Below are 23,686 nucleotides of genomic sequence, written 5' to 3' on the forward strand. Positions count from 1 at the left end.
AGGTGTAACCTTAAGGAACAAGAAGAGAGCAGAGTGGGTCAGGGAACAGACGGGTGTTAAGGACATCTTAGTTGAAATAAAGAAGAAGAAATGGACCTGGTAGGTCATGTAGCGCATAAGCAAGATAACCACTGGTCATTAAGAGTAGCTGACTGGATTCCAAGAGAAGGCAAACGCGTGAGGGGAAGACAGAAAATTAGGTGGGTAGATGAGATTAAGAAGTTTGTAGGTATAGCGTGGCAGCAGAAAGCACAGGACCGGGTTGATTGGCGGAACATGGGAGAGGCCTTTGCCCTGCAGTGGGCGTAGTAGGCTGCTGCTGATGATGATGACGTTATGTAGAACAGATTGCAGTGAAAACAATTAATGACACGGTTGCCGCGCCTGCGCGGCACCGGATGATCGTCGCCATTGGGTGGTGGGGTGTAGCAAGTATGCAGAACCCGACAAAAAAGAAAATGAATGCACAGAAAGAAGAACAGGAGACATCAGCACAAATGAGGGCCGTGGGGAAATCGTCGGAGTCCGTGCTCGCTGACGTGGACCTGGAAGACCAGTGCACGTTCGTGAACCATGGCAGGGAAGCAGCAAAACGTAATGACTACCTTGACTAAAGGTAGCCACCTGCCTTCGCTGAAGAAAGAACCACTCCTTGTTCCTCAGTAAACTTTTTGTCAGTAAACTCAGTAAACCGAATTTACTGAAAATCAGCAAACTTTTTTTCCCTTTCTTTATTCGTGCGAAACAATGGCACGTCTTCATTCTGGAAAACTTCCAGGGTCCCTTATCCATTCGCCTTAGAAGACTCGAAGGCAAAACTTGTTTTCTTCTTTTTCTTCTCAGTCGATGTACTTATCGTCCCCCACCCTCCTCCGAGAGCCCTCTGCCCTTAAAGTGGCTTTGGCCCTGCCTCCAGAATCGGAGGCATTGCAAGCTTTCTCCACCTCACCTGTTCTTGCACAGCCTCCGGGATCGGCCCACCTATGGCCAAGCGACGACGTAATGTGATGACGTCGTGTGACGTCACGTTGTAGGACGTCATAGTGACATCATGATGACGTCACATATTTTCGCGATTTGTGACGTCATGAGGGCGTTAGGGTGAACAACTGAGCGTGTGGGTATTACATGATCCGAGGTAAAAGGCGCGAAGACGACGACGAACGAGAGAGAGATACACACACAAGGTGTCCTATGATGACGTCGTCACGTCGTGACGTCATCAGATTTTTTATCACTCGTGTTGACGCCGACGCCGACAACGACGGTCAATTTTCGCGTAAGGCATCTAAGGCTTTCGTTTTAACAGTTTCTGAGCGAGTTGCTACGTACTGAAGGACATAACATTGCAGCGCAAAATTTGAAAAGAAAAACTAAGAGGTAGACAGGAATAGGAAAGAAAGACGGCGCTGCGACTAGAAAAGAAAGTAGTCGTGGGAAGAAAGTAGTGATGCGAGCTGTATGGGTAGGAAGAACGTAGTTGTAGGCGGCACTACAGGTAGGAAAGACGGCGCTGCTTAGCGCTGTCTTTCTTTTCAACTCCTGCCTGCCTGTTAGACTTTCCTTTTGTGTTTTGCGCTACAATATGATGTCATTCAGGAATCTCACCCAAACGTTAGCACACACCCAGGGACACACAAGGAATGACTAAATCAAAGAAAGTTTGGAGAAAAAAAGTACTTTAGATATAATGCGCTCGGTGTGCCTTGCAGACACGTACGAGTCAACATTACGTGTTTAGAATTCATGCAAAATTTTTATGTTCCCATTACAAATATCAAAGTTGGTTAATGGCGCCGCATCATATATGGGCCGGCTTGCGGGTACGAGTATTTGTACAGATATAATACTGACCCAAATTATGCAGACATATCCACCAACGTAGCAATCGAACAATTCCCACGCCAAACCCCCGCGACAGTAGACAGAAGCTATCTCGCCTTAATTGTATTACCAGTCTACAGGCGTTGCGGATGCGCTTCACGTGTGAAGCCCGCAGGGCATGTGCGGCTTCTAGGATTTTGATGGGTGGCGAAATCGATTGACTGTGCCTTTGTGTGTAGCCGCCCTAATGCCGAATGTTTTGGTTCAATCAATGCCTACAGGGGAAATACGCTTAACTTCTGACTCAACATCGCATAGACGGCACCATCAAATTAATCGACACGAAGGAAAGTGATCCTTTCATTTCCCTATCCAGCTCTTTAACCTTAAACTTTCTCATTTGCGAGATTTCCTGTGTTCTAATTACTTCTTCATTACTACTGCGAATCTTCCAATTGTGAAGGTTAACCTTGTCGCAGCGATTAAAATGCAAGTAGGCTCAAATATTTTCTTATTTGTTTAACCACTGCTGAAGAATGCGTAAGCGCACGATCTCTGGCACTGTCTGAGAAAGAAGTGTTCTATCTTGAGAAGAACGTCGCTATCAAATATTCCTAATTGTACGCTCCCGGCGCTTACCACAATGTCACTTTGCGCATTCCGTTGTCTCGTTCTCGCACATTCGCTTGGACACGCCTGCGCAATTCTTTAGCATATGTACCTTTTTCGCACGTTCTCTAAATAAAACTTGCCAGTCAAAGTTTAGCGCTCTGTCCTGTCCAACACTGTTTTTCCTTTGCTTTTTGCGCTGGTTACTATATGTCACGGAACCAACTAGCCCAATGTTTTCAATCTCATAAACTTGACATGTTAAGTTACAGGGCTGGTGAACACATGTTCCTAGAAGCTAAAGCTGACAGAAGTAGATCTCTAGCATTAGTTAGTATGGACAAGCAAAAATACGTAGCAGACTTGAATTTTATTGGCGTGCTTTTCTTTATTAGTCTAGAATGATTATTGGATCTCCGAAATGTATTTAAATACTTTCTGAGAAAACTACGTTGGGTGAGTTGGCGCATAGCTAAAGAAGTTAATGTGGTGCTATGCAATGTAACTATAAGAAAACAGTATATTGTACATTTTTCTATGTTCATTTTTAATTGCACCACTTTACCGTATTTAGTTCTCAGAACATTTCATTTGTTCCAAACAATATGTTTCCCTTATATATACATATGCCATATAGACGGGATTTGTCATCTAACCTATATTAACGTGAGCAGCATGTTCATGTAACCCTGCGTCACCTTCAGCTTGTTCTCAGAAAAGTGTCCAGGAAGGCAAATAAAAATTCTCTAAACCAAACTGTTCGAAATGCTGCTCCGTCGTTTTTCTCTCAAACGTAGAGGCTTGGCCGCAGGTTTAGAACTCCAGTAACACCACACACATGGGCGCACAGCACACAAATTTTTAGGTATCATAATAAACACAAAGCTAACTTTCATTGCGCAGGGAAAGTATCTCAAGAACAAACGCTTGCATCTGTTCTGACGCACAAAATATGGTGTAGTCATAAAAGGGGACAAGTAAAATTGTGCATAAGTGTAATACTGTAAAAGTGTACTACGCTTAGTGCCCTAAAAATGCTAGATCCTCCTCACAATTTAAGCACTCGCTTGCCACATGTGCCTCCAGGACAAGCTCTGTAGCAGGCATGTACGTAGAAGCGAACCAGTTGTCTCTCCAAATGCAACGATAACGCATTTGATGTCAAACTTTTGAAGCAATGAAATGTTTCTTGGGTGGTAGGTCGTTGCTGGCGGCACATGGTTTGTAGAAGTAAGAATGAAATCCCCAGAGGTGCAATATATGTGCCCGTTCTGTAGCTTCGGCCTAAATACTTTTATCAGGCATTTTTTACCATTGCCTCATATTTGCATGCCAGTATTTGTTGTTAAATCAACGACTATATTACCATACGTGCTTACCATGCCTACAATATGTGTGTGTTTAACATTCAGATTTCAAAGAAACAAATGCGTTCCATTTTTGCTTACTTATGGAGTACTTACGTCATTTGACACTTAATATAATGTCGTTTACAACTCTATATATATGCTCAACCAAGGAACCGTTATTAATAAACAGAGCTGCTTTAAAAACAACATGTGATGTACGTTGAGTGGAACATTTGTCGAAGCATAACCGTATGCTATAAGACCTTCATTTTTTTTATTAGGATGCAATGCAAAAATGGGTGGCAGGGTTCAAATAACAATTTGGCAGCTGTTACGCTCTTGTAACACAGGAATGCGAAATCCTGGCTGCACCCAAGTAAGATGAATGAGCCGCAACGGGCAAGTACATAAGCTTTGCATTAAATCGATCTTTTGATGTCCTTTTCAAAGGTATCCCGATTTTATCTGAATGTCCACTACGCGACTGTAAAGCAAAATGCGTACCTACGCAGCGGCCCCCGTTGTTGATGATGTAGCTTATGGTGATCGTGATTGATGGCCCAGCCCTTTGTAATGGGTCTCAATCGTTACGTATGTCAGATGGTGTTACGCCTGGTGCGATTCTACGAATCGTACGCTTATACCACGCATGATTACGTCTGTTAACGCGACTCCTCGCTCGACATACGCCTGTTCAGTCTTTTTTCAAAGGAGCTTCAATTACTAACGTGGCCGCGTGGTAAAATACATGACTGTCATGCAGAATGTCTGGGTTCTACTCCAGCTCGAACCCTGCTTTTTCATAGGCACGCTTGACGGCGCACGCGAGTTTCTATACCGCACGCCGCGTTTTTGACGGCTAGCGTCCGATGAGGCACTTAAAGCGGTACTGACACAAACATTTCCAGCTGCTTTTTTGCGTCAAATGAAAGGCTAAGCCCTCAAGAGCCTAGAAAAGGCAGTGCTAAGCGCGAGTGCTCCCTGAAAAAGCAGTTAATGTATGTTTTTAAAGGCTAGTTTCGGTTCCTACTGTACCGTGACGTCACAACACGGTATGAGCTCACGTGCTCGCGCAATATATAGTGACGTTTCCACGGCCGATTCGCACCGTGGTTCCGTTGGTGACGCACAAGCGGCAATTTTGAATGTTTTGGTGACGCACAATCGGCCATCTTGAAAGGTTTTTTACCTGACGTCATCACAACTAGCCAGACTGCTGCGTGAAGTCACCAGAATTAGTACTGTAGCCTGACGTCAAGCTAGTGCCGATATCGGTGGGTACGCCATGGAAAAAGAAAAATTGACTTTAATCTCAAAATAAAATATCTTATCAACGTTTGCTGAGCTTCACACTTGCTCAGAGCCGTCTCTGCATACAGGAGATTTGTATGGCATAATAAACTCGTCTTCGAAAAAAGGGGTCAGTACCCTTTAGGGCTTTCGCCTAAATAAATGTTCATTGTTTGCATGGAGAGCGCATACTGATCCGCCTCTAAATATCAGGAATTACGTTGTATCACAAAAAGTGCAACAAAACGTTGCACATGTTCGCTCGTTCATTCAATAAACATCCACTGCGCAACAACTACGGTTCCCCCCACAGCAGAGAAATTTTGAAGCTCGGTTTTATTTATTGCCAAAGCAGTTATAGAACCACTTCCCGCTAAAATTTGCCGTCGCCGTGATGTTCTGTATAGCGAGCATGTGCAATAAGACACATTGTGGCCCCGCGCACGGCACGCTTGGGAATTGAGAAGGCGAGGTGGCGCGCCGCCTTGGCGACACTCGCAGGAGAGGGGACTTCGTGTGCCTCAGCAGTGCAGGTAGATGACCGCGCGTAGGGAAAGGGAGGTGTGTACGCCGAAGCAGAGGAAGGGGCCCGGGAAACGCATGGTAGGCGAATTTGCAGAGAAACCTTGTACAAGAACAGCAATCGTGCTTTTTGGTATGGATGCATAACTTCTGAGTAAGCGGTATGGATGGATGTAGTTGGTGTGTGTTACATCGTTGAGTCGATCCCTGCGCGTTGGCGCAAGCGAAGTAGACACAAGCTGACAAGCTGGTAGAATGGGCGTTTATTTTCAGTGTACGTTGCAATATAAAGACAGAAAGCAAAGAGGGAAAGGGAAACAAGGTAAGGGAAACAAGAGATAGAAGCTTTGGCTATAACTGAGCCAAGAACTGATAAGGGTTACACTTCAGTCACAACAGTATGTATCCTCCTATAGTCAGCGCGGAGGGAGCGGAGGAGCTGTTGCACCAAGCAGCGACGGTCGGGAAATGTGGCGATGCGTGCATAGGCTGCGAGTTTGCCAAGATGGCTGATCGCGTCGTGTATGCTGTCTCCGCGCGCCTGATGTTGGAGGTCGTGTATCTCGAAGTTCTCAAACGTATCGCGGACAAACTCGTCAAGTTGCATCTCACTTCCAAGTGAGAGGCAACATGACACGTTTGCCCTCTTCTGTTCACGGTCATCGAGTGTATTGCGTTGATGTCTATCTCTATATGCTCGTAATTCACGCTGTGGTTGTTAATTAAGCCAGTAAACAGTTTTCTACAATTATGTATAAGGCCGATAAAGCTACAAGCCTCGTTTTGAATAGCTGCGTTATACGGTGCTATCACTATCAAATCTTCAGCTTTCAGGCGAAACTGAATTTTTACAGCGCAAGATATCATGAGTTCGCGGCAACGGCCGATTTTGGCGGTGAAGTTGTCAGCCGCTCCCGCCGCCGGTGTCCGTCGTAGCTATCGCACACAATGTGAGAACAAAAAAAAAATATACGAGCGAGACTCGAACTCGGGAATTCTGCGTGGATGTCACGTGTTTTCCCACAGCGCCAGACCAGTGCATTAACCTTCGTCAGAAAATGACCCTATATACAGGCGTGAAGTCGGGCAAGAAGTCACGTTAACTGACGTAACAGTGCGTGACTCAAGCTTACAATCGCACCAGACATCACACCACGTGAACTGCGCACCACGTGAATCGGTTATTTAAAGCTGCCCACCCGTTACAATGTGCTCAACCATAATTCGTCATCATCATCAGCCACACCACCAATAAAGGGTGCAGTTGAATAGGTGCACACAGTCCGCCGCGGTGGTATAGCGGTTACGGTGCTTGGCTGCTGACCCGAAGGTCGCGGGTTCGATCCCGGCCGCGGCGGTCGCATTTCGATGGAGGCGGAATGGTAGAGGCCCGTGTACTTAGATTTAGGTGCACGTTAAAGAACACCAGATGGTCGAAATTTCCGGAGCCCTCCACTACGGCGTCTCTCATAATCATATCGTGGTTTTGGGACGTAAAACCCCAGATATTATTATTAATAGGTGCACACATTGCCTTCCAAGGACGTACAGCCACTACATCGCAAAATTGTGAATTGTGGCGTAGTAAGTATTTCTCAACTGCCCTTCCAGCAGGTACCCTAAAAGTCTTTGCCCAGACTAGGCGTTTTTTAGATGTGAAGCATCTTATAGCGGAGTTCAATCCGGTGGTGGTGGTGGTGTGCGGCGTGACCACCCTTACTGCGCATGCGCAAACCCTCTCCACTCCCCCTCCCCTCTCTCCTCTCCTACCCCTATCCCCCTCCCCATTCCCCTCACCGCTATCCCTCCCCTCTCCCCCTCTCCTTTCCCCTCTCCGCTTTCCTTCTCCACTCCTCCCCGTCCCACTCCCCCTCTCCCCTTCCCTTTCCACTCCCCCGCTCCCCTTACCCCTCACCACTCCACCTCTGAAACGCGGGCTCTACATGCCGAAACGCTGCTTCGCATCGCCTCATGGTCCCCTTTAGCGGGAGATGGTGTGATTTTTTGTGTAGACTCCATTAAATGCCCTAATCGCTGAAGTTCATTCAGAACAGAATACTCGACAATTCCGAGTGGTTTATATAGGACCAAAATGCGGAACGAAAAATATATCCTTGCCGCGCTCAAAACGTCGGATATATTTGACATATCCCCACAGATACAAGGAAGTGTCTAGATGTATGCATCCGTATACAGTTGTCATTATTCAATTCATGCGAACCTGCTCCGGCTCATCGCGGAACTGATGACTATACTGGCCGACGAAATGCCTTCAAGTCGCTACTTTTTCTGAGGTGGACATTGCTTCTGTTATCCTTTTATACGCGATTACTTTGTGGCTTCTAATGCCTTCTTCGAGAACTTATGTCGATGTTTGAGTGAGTGTCTCAAACTAAACAATACCCCGTGACAGAAACCTTCAACAATTTACACGACAATTAGTTTGCCTCACAAAACAAAATAAGGCATAAAGTACGCGCTGTCATTTCCTCCTTGAATTACGGCTGCATCTGTCACTTCTAAGGAAGTGCAAGACAGTTTGGATCTGGAAGCGCCAAGACCGCCCAGAGATAGTGTTCATAGGGGGCAAGAACGACTTAGCTTAAACGCCACAAAAGCAGATTTCAGGCCATGAAGTTTTTCTTGGTAGATTTCACAGGTGAACAGAGTAATAATAAGGCAGGCGAGGAAAAAGCACAAGAAACATGAGGCACGCACACAAAGGACACACTTCCAGCAACGCACAACCGCTGCATAAACTTGGCTCTGCTATCGATAGCAGGCGTGGCTCTGCTATTGTAAACACCAATTACCAACAGAGCCTCGGCGGCTTAGCAAACCACTGCAAAGCTTAGCATAGGCGAAGCGATTTTTTAGCAAAGCCACACTTAACTTTTAGCACCTAACTGTTAGTGAGTGCCATTTCTTAGCGCTTGCCTTCGACCCATGACTACCCTTAAATTTCCGCCTGGCCAAGAAAGATCTTTTGTAACGTTAGCTACACTTGCCTAGCCGGAGCCGATTTTGCGTGGAGCGTCATGAGCCGTGCTGCGCATGCGCGAAGATCAGTGATGTCACACTGCTGGGTCACCGGAGCTGGCATCTCACGCGCTCTCTGACACCGCAGCGCGCGACTCGCCGCTGCTGGTCTGCGCGTTCGGGAGGAGTGGCGTCGTAGCCGCGGCAGACAAACTGGCGCCGGCGTGCGCGCAGACTCCGCCACTGCCGCGCGCGACTCACCGCCGCTGGTCTGCGCTTTCCAGAGGAGTGACGTCGTAGCCTTGGCAGACGTATTCGCGCCAGCGCGCGCGCAGCTATTCGCCTTCGCTGTGCAGTCGCCGTCTGACACTGCTGGAGCCGCTTGATAGCGCCTCTGACTGGCGTTTGCAGGTGGGTAACGCCATGGAGAAGGAGAGCGCAAATGCTGCTCGACGGCGCAGAAGAGCCGAGAAGCTTATCTCATCGGATCCCGAAGTAGTTGCCTGGAAATTAGCGGTTCAGCGTACGAAGAATGAGCAGAAGAAGGCTAATTATCCTAGACAATCTGGAAAGCTAAGAATAATCAGCCGAGGGGAAATTTCTGTTAACGTTCGGCACTTTGAACTTTGAAGGTAGATGCCGTTCATGATGACGATAGTTTCCTGTTAACGTTCGACACAGCCAGAGCTCAAGCTTAAACAGCTCTGCGCTTAAAAACAATGCACAAAACTTTGCTCGTTGCAACATCCGCTGCAAAAGCTTTTAGCTCTATAACAAGATGGCCTGCGACTAGGTTCAATTTTGTGAAGCCGTCTTCGGAGAGAGAAATATTATTTTAAAACCAGGCCCAGGGGTGGGAGGGTTTCTTTATTCCATGTAGTCATGGCTTGCAGTTGATGGCTGTGCCCTGTACACCAGCCGAAGCTGGTCCTCAGGGTTTGGTGCCCAGATGATACTGGCGTCTTCAATGTCGCAATTGAGGAGAAGTTGCAGGGCTGATCTGCTAACTGATACTTTTAGGAAACTCTGGCACGCTTCTTGTGAATCCGTCACGATCGTTACTGGCAATGTACTTGTAGTAATTGCTACAAATTCCTCTGCGGTGATTCCTCTACAAATACCAAATTCCTCTGCGGTGATTGCATCATTGACATATGTCGAAGCGACAGCGAGCTCTTGGCCTGTTTCGTCCAGCACGCTTGTTACGTATTTGTTTGCTCCAGCGAAGATTTACTAGTTCTACAATTGCGGTCCTAACGGTGAGGAGATTCCGAACGTACTAACATGCCTTTTCTGAGCAGTTGTAGAGATTTCAATGCTGAAGTGTAAAAAGACAGTAAATAGAAAAGCGATTTTACCTGCATTAGTTAGTTCGTCTTCCACAATGCCGAAAGCACCACTCGGGCCGTGAGGCGAACATTCGTTAATTCAGAGAGCGCAAGAATGCTCGTGACTACGTCACTTTGATGTTTCCGCACCAAATCATCGTGGCGTCGAAAACGTTGACGGCACCTGCTGGGGCTCACACAACTCTTCATCGGCCATTGAGAATTACAAGTTTTCTCTCAAATGGATACAGAGATTTAACGCGACAAATTACGGCAAATATTATTGAGCCAGCGTGGCCGAAGTACGAAAGAGAAAGAAAGTCACACCAACATTCAAGCACTGACGTTGGGGCGCGAAATTCACGAACGAAAGATTGACCTTAACTTCCTTTTCAGATAAACTATTTTATTATAACGAAATTATGGTAGCAACATTAACGAAAATAGAGTTTTCAGCTAACTACGCTACGAACGTCCGCCTGGTGTTCTTGCATCGCCTGTCCAACAATAATTCAACAATTCACAAGCGCAATTCAACATGAACATGCACCATTCGTTGTTTTGCTAAACTGAACTAATATTTCATCAGTCTAAGCCGGTTTAATGTTCCAATTTAGTGTTCTTTCAAGTACATATAAGCTCATTTCTCGACACCTACGACGCAGGGGCGAGCGGGACGAGTTAGAAGACGTGAAGCGAGCGCTGGCCGAGGCTGGCGTCACGTGGCCGCACCGTCCGCCCGACAAACCGGACGTACTGCAAGCGTTGCTGTTCACCGCCATCAAACTTGGTTGGCCGGCCGTCTTGCGCGTCGAGATCCTCGGTGCGTGCGCGCGCGATGGCCTGCCAGATTGCGGTGTTCATTGCGGTGTCCGAAAGGAAGCAGCAATTCGCTGCGCTGCGGTATAAAGTGTCCGCCGCGGTGGAGCAGTAGTTTTGTTGCTCGACTGCTGACCCGAAGGTCTCGGGTTCGATCCCGGCCGCGGTGGTCGCATATCGATGGAGGCGAAATGCTAGAGGCCCGTGTACTGTGCGATGTCAGCGCACGTTAAAGAACACCAGATGGTCGAAATTTCCCGAGCCCTCTACTACGGCGTCTTTTATAACCGTATCGTGGTTTTTGGACGTAAAACCCCAGATATTATTATTACGGCATGAAATACAAACGAGCAAACAAATATTCATGAGTCCTTGCCCTATCGGGAAAATTGTTTTATGTGGAACATTTATGGCACTTCATTGTGAAAGCTAAACTTTATAGGACTGGTTTTCCCCTGCAGCTGATTTTGTGCATCCTCAAATTATGAAGAAATTCGTAGTTTCGTAATATTGATGTTTGATGTCCGGTAACTCGATCGGCATTCGTACAATATGCGTTCGGACACGGCATATAAACTTCGCGCGAATAAGAATGGGGTAGTCAGCCCAAGAGCTGCAATGAGATTAATGAAGATGTTATTGTTACAAGCGGATAGGCATCATTATACGAAACTATTCTGCACCAGCCATCAGTAATCCACATTAAGCACTACCTGTAGTATGCGGCTGAATAGCGCAGTTTAATGCGGTTAGACAGTCGCGTGTATTGAGATTTCCAGATAGTATTCCTACTATGACGGCGGGCAGCTAGCGCTAGCCAACTTAATATCGTGTATCCAACAATAGCCGTTATTTATCCAAAATACGGAACATGCGCTAGCCGACATTTACCATGTCACCCAACACTAGCCAACGTTAGCAAGGCATATGGTAATATGTTACTAAATACCGCAGTTGAACTTCGGCAGAGATTGTCATACAGTTTTAGAGAATGTTGGCGGAATAGACCACTGCAGGAAAACATTTGGTGTCTTTAAAGGTAACCGGTGCAGAGTGCGTTGAACAACAAGCACAGTCTACTTTGTATTCGTATCTCTCGTCTCTGAAGGTTCCGATGACGCTAAGCAGCAATCGGGAGATAAGGAGCCCACCGTCTTGCTGACCCCATCGCGCGAGTTTCTCATGCTGGCTCGGAAGCACGTCTCCCTACTTGAAGCCCCGGCTTCGCGAAATGCCTACTTCGCCTTGCTCAGGGACAGTTTAGCCTCTGGCACCGGCGAGGTGAGTGGCCGCGGCTGAATTCTTATAGTCCTCGGTCGACAGCACGCGTCTTACCGCGTTCTTTTTATATGTGAGAACATATATTAGCGAACACCTTCCAAATTTGCGAGCAATGTTGTCCTTCGCCACAAACCACCACGCTATCAGCCATTACTGTCGCCTCTATTCCTAACAGCATTCGTTCCTGCGGCTGTGTGGCTGACGAGGTGCTCGCCAGCGCAGCAGTACCCGCTAGACTACATTAGCGCAACTCCTGAGCAGTCATGACAGTAAAATCTTGTACAGAGGCTCTCTGTAGCTGCCACAGTATGCATCATAAACCGTTTTACCGGTTTAGAAATAAGATTACTAATACCTTGGATAAAACTGCCCACAGAATCGCTAAGAATCCAGTGGCTGGTGTGCAGCCGAGGATAGTGGACGCAACAACTGGCATCGCTTTTTATCAGCCTTATATTCTGCACTTGTTCGACGCCTCTACTGCTTCATTTCCCTACGTAATGATAGCACAGTTCTCTCGAACTTGCCACAATATATTTTTTCTTTCTCTTTCTCTTAGCCACCAAGACCACTCAAACTAGCTTTTACGGTGTGTCCACTTAGCTTCGCTGTTTTCGCAGCCACAGACATTCCGTGTCCTTATCATAGAGATAGCCTAGATGTACAAAGGTTGTGAATACGATGACCGCGGCGGTGGCACAGTGGTTGTGGTGCTCGGCTGCTGACCAGAGAGTCGCGGGTTCGATTCCGGCCGTGGCGCTCGCATTTCGACGCGGGCGAAATGCTAGAGGCCTCCACTACGGCGTGCCTCATAATCCTATCGTGTTTGTGGCATTGGAAATCCCAGAAATTATTCTTATTTGTGAATACGGCGGTAACCTTCTCCGAGCAAGTCGCGCATGATGGCCAGCGGGACATCCCAACGGCGGCGCTGAGCACTGTTACCATAATGACCCCAGCGGGGACCCTACACACGCTGCCTGGGCGTGGAGAAATCGCTCTGTTAAAACAGTACAAAAATTAAATCTGAATTACATATTTTTTTCGCAAATTTCAATAGACATCGGTAAAAAAGTACTCAGTCATCTATAGAAATCACTCCCTCTTCCCTCGACAAATGATGCCATAAACCCAAATGACGGTGCTTTGAACCAATGTACGCGGCCATTGGCTGATTTCAGCATCTTGAGCTGCATAGCTACAGCTACCGCCGCGGGATGCCGCCACGAGCCCGCACGCGCGCTCTCGAGCACACTGAAAGTAAGCCGCGCGTTGGAAGAAAAAAAAGAGAGTGCTCAAGGTCATGACGCGCTGACGAAGGGAGGCATCTCCTTGCACCCCTCTCCTTCGTAGCTTTCAGCGCACTCACTGGTACGAAAGGAGAGAGAAAGCGCATAGAGCGTGCGACAAGTTCCTGTAACTCCGCTGGTACTTGACGAGTACTAAAAATTTTTGTGGCAGTCGATTCGTGATTTTTAATGAAGCCAATCGATGATTGCTTGGAGAAGTGTAGCAGGGCCCCTTTAAATTTCCTGCACAACAACATGTATGCGGTCTGATGTCACGACGCAAGAGGTGACCACGTGGAAGCGGGCTTTACCACTGTAAACCAATGTAAACTACCTGCCTATTGTATCATATTCACTGCACGCGGTGGTATCAGTAGGAGCTGGGTGGTGGTTAGATGAAAAGATGGTTGCATATGCCGCATGCTGCATAATATGTATGTTTTATTGACGACAAAACACCGATTAAATTCTGCTCGTTGGTCCCGGTTTCCACTGGTGGCCCTCACTATTGAATCAATCTAGCAGACACGCGCAATTCGGTTTAGAAACCAGCCCGACGCCACTAGACAGGACAGCAAGAGCAGAACATACTGTGCTCGCCTGACTGCCAGGATGCAACGCCGCATCCGTTCCTATTCATATGTTTTAGAAGGAAAAGCATAGAAGATACATCTTTCCTCATTTCTACGTATTTTGGCACTTGAATGCGCAACAGTACCGCCAGCATCCTTTAGTTTTGTTTCGGCGATACGCGCCCGCATCGCCTCAACCACTCGCCACTCGTCCGCGGGAGCGGCTGGAGTATACGCGCTTTGGCCGCCAGGTGGCACTGCTCACACCGCGGTGCACAGGTGGGGTGGTTTTCGAAGAGACGGAATACACTTCGATAGGAGGCTTGGCTATGAGGTGGGTTGGCGTCTTGCAGGACGCGCAGTAGCTTTTTTGGGGGGCACGCGGACCCTTCGGTGCCCAAGATAGCTTGTAATGAGGAAAACAACCAGGGGGACTCTTTGACAGGTAGTATAGCGAAAAAACAGAGAAAAGGTAAAAGAAGGGAGAAGGCGCGTGTTGCAATTAGTTACATTAACATGCAGGGTGGCAGAAAAAAGGCAAAATGGTTAGAGATTGAGAGACAGTTAAACAAGGAACAGATAGGTGTTTATGCGGTTACAGAAACACACCTTAGAGACTTGGAAGGGCCACCACATATTGAAAATTATGTTTGGGAAGGATGTAACAGGATCACATCAGAAAGGAGAGGTGGGGGGGGGGGGGGGTTGGAATGCTAATTCATAGCAGAACAAAATGGGAGAGAGTGAAACAAACGTGTTCAGAGCACATATGGGTTTCGGGCACAGTAGGTGGAAAGAAAACGTGGCTAGGTGTAGCTTACTTGTGGACGGGGAATAACTGCAGAGAAAAGAATCTGGAGATAGTGAAATGCATAAGCACCGATATTAAAGAATTTGGTCATGATGCCGAAATAATCCTTCTAGGGGACATGAACGCTCACATTCATGACCTTGACGGATATTCAGACACCAATGGCAAGTTATTGCTAGATCTCTGCGAGCAACATAGTCTTGAGATAGTTAACGTGGGGCCTAAGTGTGAGGGGCAGATCACGTGGGAAGTCGGAAACAGGCAATCGAGGATTGATTACTGTCTCATGACAGAAGGAATATATGACAAACTTAGAGACATGAGAATAGACGAAGAAGGCATTAACAGCTTGGGTAGTGATCATAAACGCATAATATTACAAATGGGATATAAAACTGAAAATAAGAACATAGAATCAAAGTTTGGCAGCTCGTATCTAAATGACAAACAAATAACAAATATAGCCGCAAGAGTCGAGGAAAAAGTAGACGAACTACCAGGCAAAGACTGGAAGTATAGTGAGCTGCTACATGTAATCACGAAAGAAATGGAAATAGAGAAGAAAACTATTTGTTGGAAAGGAAAGAAAAAGCCAAAAAGTTGGTGGAACAAAGAAATCCGGGAAGCGATCGAGATGCGACGTCAGGCATCACGGGAGCACAGACAGGCAAAAAAGGAGAAGCGGCCACAGGACGAAGTTAACCAAATATGGGAAATATATTTAGAGCAAAAATCCATTGTGCAGAAATTAGTCGAGGCAAAAATTAAAGGTGAAAGTGAACGCTGGATGACAGAGATTCGCGAAAAGAAGAAGGCCGCGCCTAGGATATTTTGGAGCCACCTAAAAGCGCTGGGTAGGAAGTCTGTCACAATGCAACAACATATGGTAGATGAAGGAGGAAATAAATTCGAAGGATATGAAGCGCTAGGTTACATTCGAAAGATAACAGCCGATTCGTTTAAAAAGGTCCCCCAGGGGATTCCCCCGGTGAGTAAAAGTACGCAAAGGAGAGCAACCGACGAAGATGTAGTACTAGAGAATTTCAATTGGAAGAAGGCCGAAGGAAAAATTCCTAAGCGCACTACTCCGGGCTTAGATGGGGTTCCCGTCAGCCTCATTAACGAACTCGGACATAACACTAAAGAAGCACTGCTGAAAGCCGTAGAAAAGTGCTTACAGGAGAGGGAAATACCAGACAGTTGGCGAAAAAGTAGAATGAACTTAATCTATAAAGGCAAGGGAGAAAAAGATAACATTCGCTCGTATAGACCCCTAACAATTACATCGGTGCTATACAGGTTGGCGATGCAGGCAGTAAAATTAAAAATAGAAGCGTGGGTAGAACAAAATGATATTTTGGGAGAACTTCAGAATGGATTTCGAATCGACAGGCGGTTAGACGATAATCTGTTTGTTCTTACCCAGTGTATAGAAATATCGAAAATAGAAAAGAGGCCCTTATACGTAGCTTATCTAGATATCACCGGGGCGTATGACAACGTTAATCAGGAAATTTTGTGGGATATATTGAAGGAAGCGGGCATAGGTGACGACTGTGTACAGCTTTTGAGAGAAATATACCGAGAAAATACAGTTTGTATAGAATGGGAAGGAATAAGTAGCAAGGACAGCGTTGAAATTAGCAAGGGGCTGAGACAGGGATGCCCTTTGTCCCCGCTGTTATTCATGCTGTACATGGCGAGGATGGAAAAAGCGCTAGAAGGTAGCAACATTGGATTTAATTTGTCACACAAACAGGTCGGAGCGATGGTTGAGCAGAAGCTTCCAGGTCTATTTTATGCTGATGATATTGTCTTATTTGCGGACAGTCAAGATGATATACAGCGACTGGCAGATATATGCGCAAGGGAGTGTGAGGCTCTAGGACTAGGATTTAGTGCAACAAAATGTGGATTGATGATATTCAATGATCACGAAGACCATGCGGTCTTCATACAGGGCCAAAAAATACCGAGGGTAAGCGAGTACAAGTACCTCGGAGTATGGGTAAATGAGGGGGATAGATATATGGAGGTACAAGAGAAAGCATCGGTAGCAAAGGGAAAGAGGAATGCTGCAATTATGAAGCACAGAGCTTTATGGGGATACAATAGGTACGAGGTGCTTCGAGGGCTGTGGAAGGGTGTGATGGTCCCGGGGCTTACATTTGGGAACTCAGTAGTGTGCATGAAGTCAGAGGTGCAATCAGGAATGGATGTAAATCAAAGGACGGTGGGCCGCCTCGCGTTGGGCGCTCACGGGAAGACGACAAATGAGGCGGTGAAGGGTGATATGGGATGGACAGGCTTTGAAGTGAGGGAAGCGCAGAGCAAAATGAGATTCGAAGAGAGGCTGAGGAAAATGAAGAAGAGTAGATGGGCAGAGAAGGTTTTCAGGTATTTGTATAGAAAAAGCGTTGACACGCAGTGGAGATAAAGAACTAGGAGGCTCACCAGTAAATATACGGCTGGCAGTGCGGGCGATATGGCAACAAGGACCATTAAGCGGAAGGTCAGAGAGGCGGAGAAGACTTATTGGATGACAGCGATGGAAAAGAAGCCGGCTCTGAGTAACTACCGAAAAGGAAAAAACGAAATAAGGAGGGAAAGGTTTTATGATAATTCAAGGGGAAGCGCTTTACTGTTTGAAGCAAGGTCGGGCTGCCTTAGAACGCGTAGTTATAAAGCGAGATTCAGTAACGAAGAAGAACAATGTACATGCTGCGGGGGAACTAAGGAAACGATGGAACATGTACTGATTGAATGTGGCGATATTCACCCAGGTATACGTGTGGGCACGAGTCTACATGAAGCCTTGGGTTTTAGGGACAACAATGGAAAGCTGAACACGCCCGCGATAGAAATAAGTAAGAGACGGTTAGAGTATTGGTGGCAGAAAAGTAGAGATAAAGTACAAAAATAAATAATTGGGGGGAAAAAGGTTATTCTGCCTTAAGAGGCAGAGAGATGGACTGTGAATTTATATTTTTTGTTATAATAACATAGATTTAATCAATGTAGATAAGGCACTAGGACAACATGAAACAAGGAAGTTTTTTTTTCTTTTTTTTTTCTTTTTTTATCCTTCGAGCCTGGTGGCAGACATGTCACCGCCCCGTTATAAAGGGGACGCTCATAGCATCCATCCATCCATCCATCCAACTCCAGCGCTGGTTCCCTATGTGCTAGCTCCTGTAGCCGTTCACTACAGCATCGTGTAGCAGAACAAATAATGCCAAAGTATAGAACCAAGCAGGCTTGAGCTACGCCTCTGTAGCATCAGGACCTTCATTTGACAAAGAACGTGAAAAATAAAAAGAATTCTGGACATCTCAGTCATTGGAATGAGGTGGGGTAAATACAATGTTGGTTTAAAACAGCGGATAGCCAGCACTACCAATTACGCGGCCATCTTTAGCCAACATTTGTCGTCATTAGCCATAATTTAGTCAACATTAGCCATCTCTAACAAATGCTGGTTCTACGCATGTGTAAAGCTGCGCGTGTCAGTACAGCAGCAGGTCAGAGAAAGGGCTGAAGTTAGCTTCAGTTTTTACGTGTCGGTTCAAAAAGTAACGTAAAATGTGAAATCTCGTTTCGAGTCTCGTGTTCGCGAAAATCTCGGAGGCCATTCTTTACGTTTTTGTTCAATCCCGGGCGTTGGCGCTGCTAATAACTGCACTCACTGTCAAATTCCTTGTATTTTACTTCACATTTTTCGTTACTTTTTGAAGCAATACGTAGGAGCTGAAGCTTGTTTGAAGAAACAAAGGAAAACCAATACAGCTATAAAAGGTGACACTAAGAATAAAAACCCACCATCTAAAGCTGCGATTCGAACCCGGGACATTTGAGTGGGAAGCGTGCATTCTATCCCTGCACCACTTCGGCGGAGCCTAAGAGTTTTAAACGACGACACATTGCAGACTACCGATCGCAGCGCTGCAAGCGGATTGACCCTGTGTTCGGCTTCACTTTTCGAAGCTCGTTCCGCGCACTCCCCTGTTCTAGTACACTCTACCGCTGCTGAGGAAGATGGAAAAGCCGAGCGTGAAATCGAAACCAGCCGAAGCGAGTTGTTCTATACCCTGTTACTTCTTTATTACAGCACTTATTCGTAAAATTCTTGCGGCAGCGTGTTCACATCCTACAAGTGCGCAGTTATTTCTCAATCTGAGATATTGGACCGCGAGGTTGTTTACTGGCCCTTTAACCTAAGGAATACACGAGGGCACACGAACACCGACGTGCGAGTCCCACGACTAAACAAGGATTGGTGTCTCCTCAAGGTTTTCTTTTTTTTTTTTTGTAACCAGCCTCTGTCCGTTTGCCACCATCCGCAGGTTGTGACCTTCGAGGCGACTCGGGAAGTAGAAGACGACTTCCTCTTGCTGGCCACCATCTTGAGCGCGTCTCCTTCACGAGCCGAGCAACTCGAAGCCAGCGTGTTGTTATCCGGGAAACTGGCGCCGGAGTCTCGCTGGCGCAGCGCCCTGTCTGCTTACGGACTCTCGTTGGAGAAGGGGCGGCGCCTTCTCGTGCAGACTGAACACGTCGACTTCGTACAAGCATTCATCGACGCCTGGGAGGGCAGCGGAGAGGCGGACACGCACCTCTTCGTCTCCTGGTTCACGGTCCAGGTGTGGTTCCAGAATAACCTACCTCACCATACAACAACCGACGCTGCGTACTATATATTAGACATACAAGATCGTACCCCGAAAAGCAGGACGGAAAGAAGCACACACAACAAGCGCTGACACGAGGCTAAAACCCTTCATTTGTGAATCAGCGCTTGTAGCGCGTACTAGAGCACTGCACGGGCCGTGATTCTCGGCCCGGGCCCGGCCCGGGCCCGGAACTCGTTCAAGTTTACCCGCCCGGGCCCGGCCCGGTGACTCAAAGCGAGACCCGGGCCCGGCCCGAACCCGAGAAAATATTTCGCTTACCCGGCCCGGCCCGGCCCGACCGCAAATCGGGCCCGACAGGGGCCCGAGCCAATAATCTAGGCGGTGTTGCCCGTACATGGAATCGACAGCGAGGTGTTTTAAGGAGCAAATCTCTACGCTTTGTTGGTGCATGCTTCGCTAACAATTATGCTTTAACCTACGGTAACTTCTCGTAAAAAAGGGCTCACGGTGGAAACATGTAGTTGAGTGGGGGTATTCTTTCTGCACATACAATGGGGATCATCAAGAGCAATTTGTAGGAGATATTGTAGTAAGGAAAGTGATTTACAGCATGGCTTAAGTTTTGATAGTGAGCGCAATCGAAACAGTGGAGACAGCGAACAGTACGCTGTCTTCACTTTGTTTTAAGTGCGAATGCACTTTATAAGCGACCCTGAATCCGCCGTCCCATAGCAACGGCGCGAGGAGCGGAGAGGAGCGTCTGTAGCAACGGCGCAGCGACGTCACGCCCCACGTGACTGCGCGCGCTCCGCCCTCCGCTCCGTGGCTGCGCGCGCCCCGCGCATTGCCTGTGGTGATGAAGGCCGGCGGCGAGACGCCGAACGAAAGCGTGCGAAGCGAGCCGAGCACCCCCGAAGCCGATCTGGCGCGGAGACGCGCGATGCGTGAGCGAGCGCGGGCCCTCGAATTCGATCGGCCGGACGCGCGCTTCAAGCGAGACTTCCTGGACCGCAGCTTCGGATATAGCTGCGCGGTGTGCGATCGACTGTGGTTCGACAACAACCTGAGCCCCATCTCGGGCGTGCGCAACGCCGCCAACAAGTTGAACGCGTTGCGGGTTCTTTGGAAAGAGTTCGGAAGACAGATCATCATCATCAGTAAAAGTGCTTTGCACTTAAAAACGGCCAGACCTCCGTGGGTCGGCTGGCGCGTGCTCTCTCGCTGCCGTCTCCTTCGCTCGGCTCTGAGCATCACCCCGCACGTGCTTCGCACTTCCTCATACTCCCCTTCGGGGAAATGCGGGTTTTTTTTTATTACCTTCGATGTAAATAGACTAACCCAGATAAAAATTTTAACGAACCGTGTACACCGCGTGTACTGTTTGAAATACGTATATAAGCAGCCCAAACAAAGAAAAAAACTATTTGTCAAAGCATATTTTTCATATATATCACGCCACTGCTAGTGCAGTTTTCTGTGGCATAGTTGGTAGTTTATGTTTTCACATGTTATTGTCCCAAAAATCATGTCAAGAGATTCCGACTTGAAGCACGCCATGCGCTGTTGCATTCCATATCCAGCCGCGCAAAAGTTTCTTGCACTGCTTGCGCTAGCCGCAGTGGCGCACATCTGCCTTGTGGATTGTGAAGGAGTCAGCAGTCGTTGTTCTTATCTTCCACCACTGGAGCAAATTTAGAATGTATTTGTGGACCTCTGCAGAATGAACACAGCAGCTGTACCTCATCCCTTCATTTCTCTCATTCCCGAACATCGTGCCAGTCTTCAATATTATCTATAAAACTCCTCTTTGAGGGCTTCTCCTTGCAGTTTTCACCAGTGTATGTTATGCCCGGTTTGTACCGTGCTCGTTTTTTTTTTTTCATATTGTAATGGTGTATGCCTTCCTAACGGTGTTGTACCGGTAGAAGGTGGCGATTGCGCTACGCGGGTACCACTGTCACGAGGTGGACGAAGTGATTTCGGATTAATTTCGGGGTTTGTTCCAGTTTATTTATAAAGGCGCGAATAAGCTTCTCGCCATTTACTCGTTGGATGCATATGGTTCGACGTAAGGGGGGACATCACCCGGTACGGTGGACCTATGGTATTCCTGCACATTCCAACGCTGTTGCGGCAGTATCATGTAGCTCTCGCACTACATAGCGTAGGGGTCTCAAATACGTGGCCCTCGGCTGCACGCGGCCCGTGGATCTCCCGCTAGCAGCCCGCGGCCAGCACATCGACGGTCTTCCTCCAATTTTTTTTTATTTTCTTTATAAATACGTTCCTGAGCTACATAGACATGACAGGTCGATAGCATTTTTTGCGTGGGTCCCAACGTCCAGCGGGACCTCATCAGTCAAACCCTTGCTGCTGCCGTGTCTCAAGGGATTCCGGCCGATGGCTAGGGGCGACGGGCAATGCCTGACGTAATTGACTGATTTTAAAAATAAGGTTTTTTATCTCTCTCTCTCGTGAGGCACCCCCTGCAGTCACCATGTATTGATACATAACCGTGAAACAATTTAGTCATTTTGGAGATAGGGATCGATATGTTGTTGGAATCCTGCCGCCAAATCCCCTTCAGAAATGACCCATATATCAGGTATGGGAAATGTCTTCTTTCAAATGGCAACGTGAGCTGAAATTTTGTACAACCTACCCCCCCCCCCCTCCCTGATCCTCGCTCCCACCTTCGTCACTGTCCTGGCCCTTGTTGGAGTAAATTTTCGTGAATGCGGCCCGTTAGCTGAGGTGAGTTCGATAACCCTGATATAGCATAACTAGACGAAAGCTCAGACGTTAACAATGTGGGCACACAAAGCAGGCTGTGCTTGTCCATCTCGCGTCACATGACCGCTGGGAGCCGTGAAGAAAAAAAGAATGGGTCTTTATAGGTATTCTATGTAACGATACCCCGCGCAGTCCTTGCATGTGTTTTAGTGAAAGGCTGGAACTTTCAAGAACGTTTCCCCGCTTTGGAGCTCTGTGATCGTTCTTGAGAATATAAGTTAGAGGTATAAACTTAGTATATTACATTTATTACTTCTATTACAAAATAACAAATGGCATATAAAATAATAGCGAATGTAGTTAAAAACCAGCGAATAGTGATATGTTAACTATGTAAGCGCCTCGTCTATTTACTCGTTTCAGATAAATGAGGTAGCCTTTATGCAAGAAGCAAAAGTAGTTCAGTACTTGACCCTCATAAAACTTCTCCAAATATCCTGCCCCAGATGAAAAAACCGTTTTTTTTTTCGAGATAAAATGTGGAACATATATATGCACAACGTATGTGTAACGCACTTAAAGGGACACCAGGGATGTAGGCAAAAATTTTTTTTCGGGTGGCGGCACCTCCTTGATTTGAAGTGGGGGCCGGGCAGGCAGATGTGGTCGAATCTCATTTTCTGTTCTGTATGCCGTGGCGAAAAAAATTTCGGTGTGTGTGTGTGGGGGGGGGGGGGGGGGGGGGGGGCTCCGGCCTGGTGTTCCACCTCCTTGCTACGCCACTGAGGGAGACTAAAGAGAAAAACGATTTTATTACGATTTTATTATTATGAGAAAAGTACCCTTTTAAAATTCCAAAATGACCACGCTCGCCGCGACAAGACTGTTGATGAGCGAGAAAACGCGCGAAAAGAAAATGCTGGTAGCGACGCTACCTTGAAATTCGCGCAGCAAGCGCCGTGACGTCACAGATTCCGACGGCGTCCACTGGGGCCTACGTAGTTCCTAATCGGTAAAAATGAAGTACATTGACCTCAGAGGGGGCCGCAGACTTAATATACCAAGTTTTCAGAAAATTTCATTGAGCGAATGTCGGTGAAATACGACCAATACAGTTTGAAATCCGTGACATTCCGCCCAGATATTTCGGCGCGAAATTTAAAAACGGAACTTTGACCTACATTTTCTCCGCTATAAATAAACTTATGATGATGAAATTAATGACATTCTTGTTCTCAGGGTACACTTTATCAGCCTAAACCGATTCAGTGCTTCACTTTAGTGCCCCTTAAGAACTGAGCAAAGTCCAAGTCCGGCCCGACCCGAGCCCGCCACCTCAAACCCGGGCCCGGCCCTAAGCCCGGAGCTCCAAGCCCGGGCCCGGCCCGGGCCCGCCGTGAAAACTGCTTTACCCGGCCCGGCCCGGCCCACGGGCCGGGCCGGGCTCGGGTTTTCGGGTAGGCCCGAGCCCGTGCAGTGCTCTAGCGCGTACTCTTCCCTCGGTCCTAATTTATGTGCCCCGTTGTTCATCAAACTGAAGCAACACCAACTCGCCCAAAGCACAGTTTTGCTGAAGTTTATAGTTTGAGTCTCGCTTGTTACGGAACGCTGGCGAAACTACTTTAGCGATCATAATATGGATTAATGAT

Source organism: Rhipicephalus sanguineus, chromosome 6, assembly GCF_013339695.2.
Source record: "Rhipicephalus sanguineus isolate Rsan-2018 chromosome 6, BIME_Rsan_1.4, whole genome shotgun sequence".
NCBI lineage: Eukaryota > Metazoa > Arthropoda > Arachnida > Ixodida > Ixodidae > Rhipicephalus > Rhipicephalus sanguineus.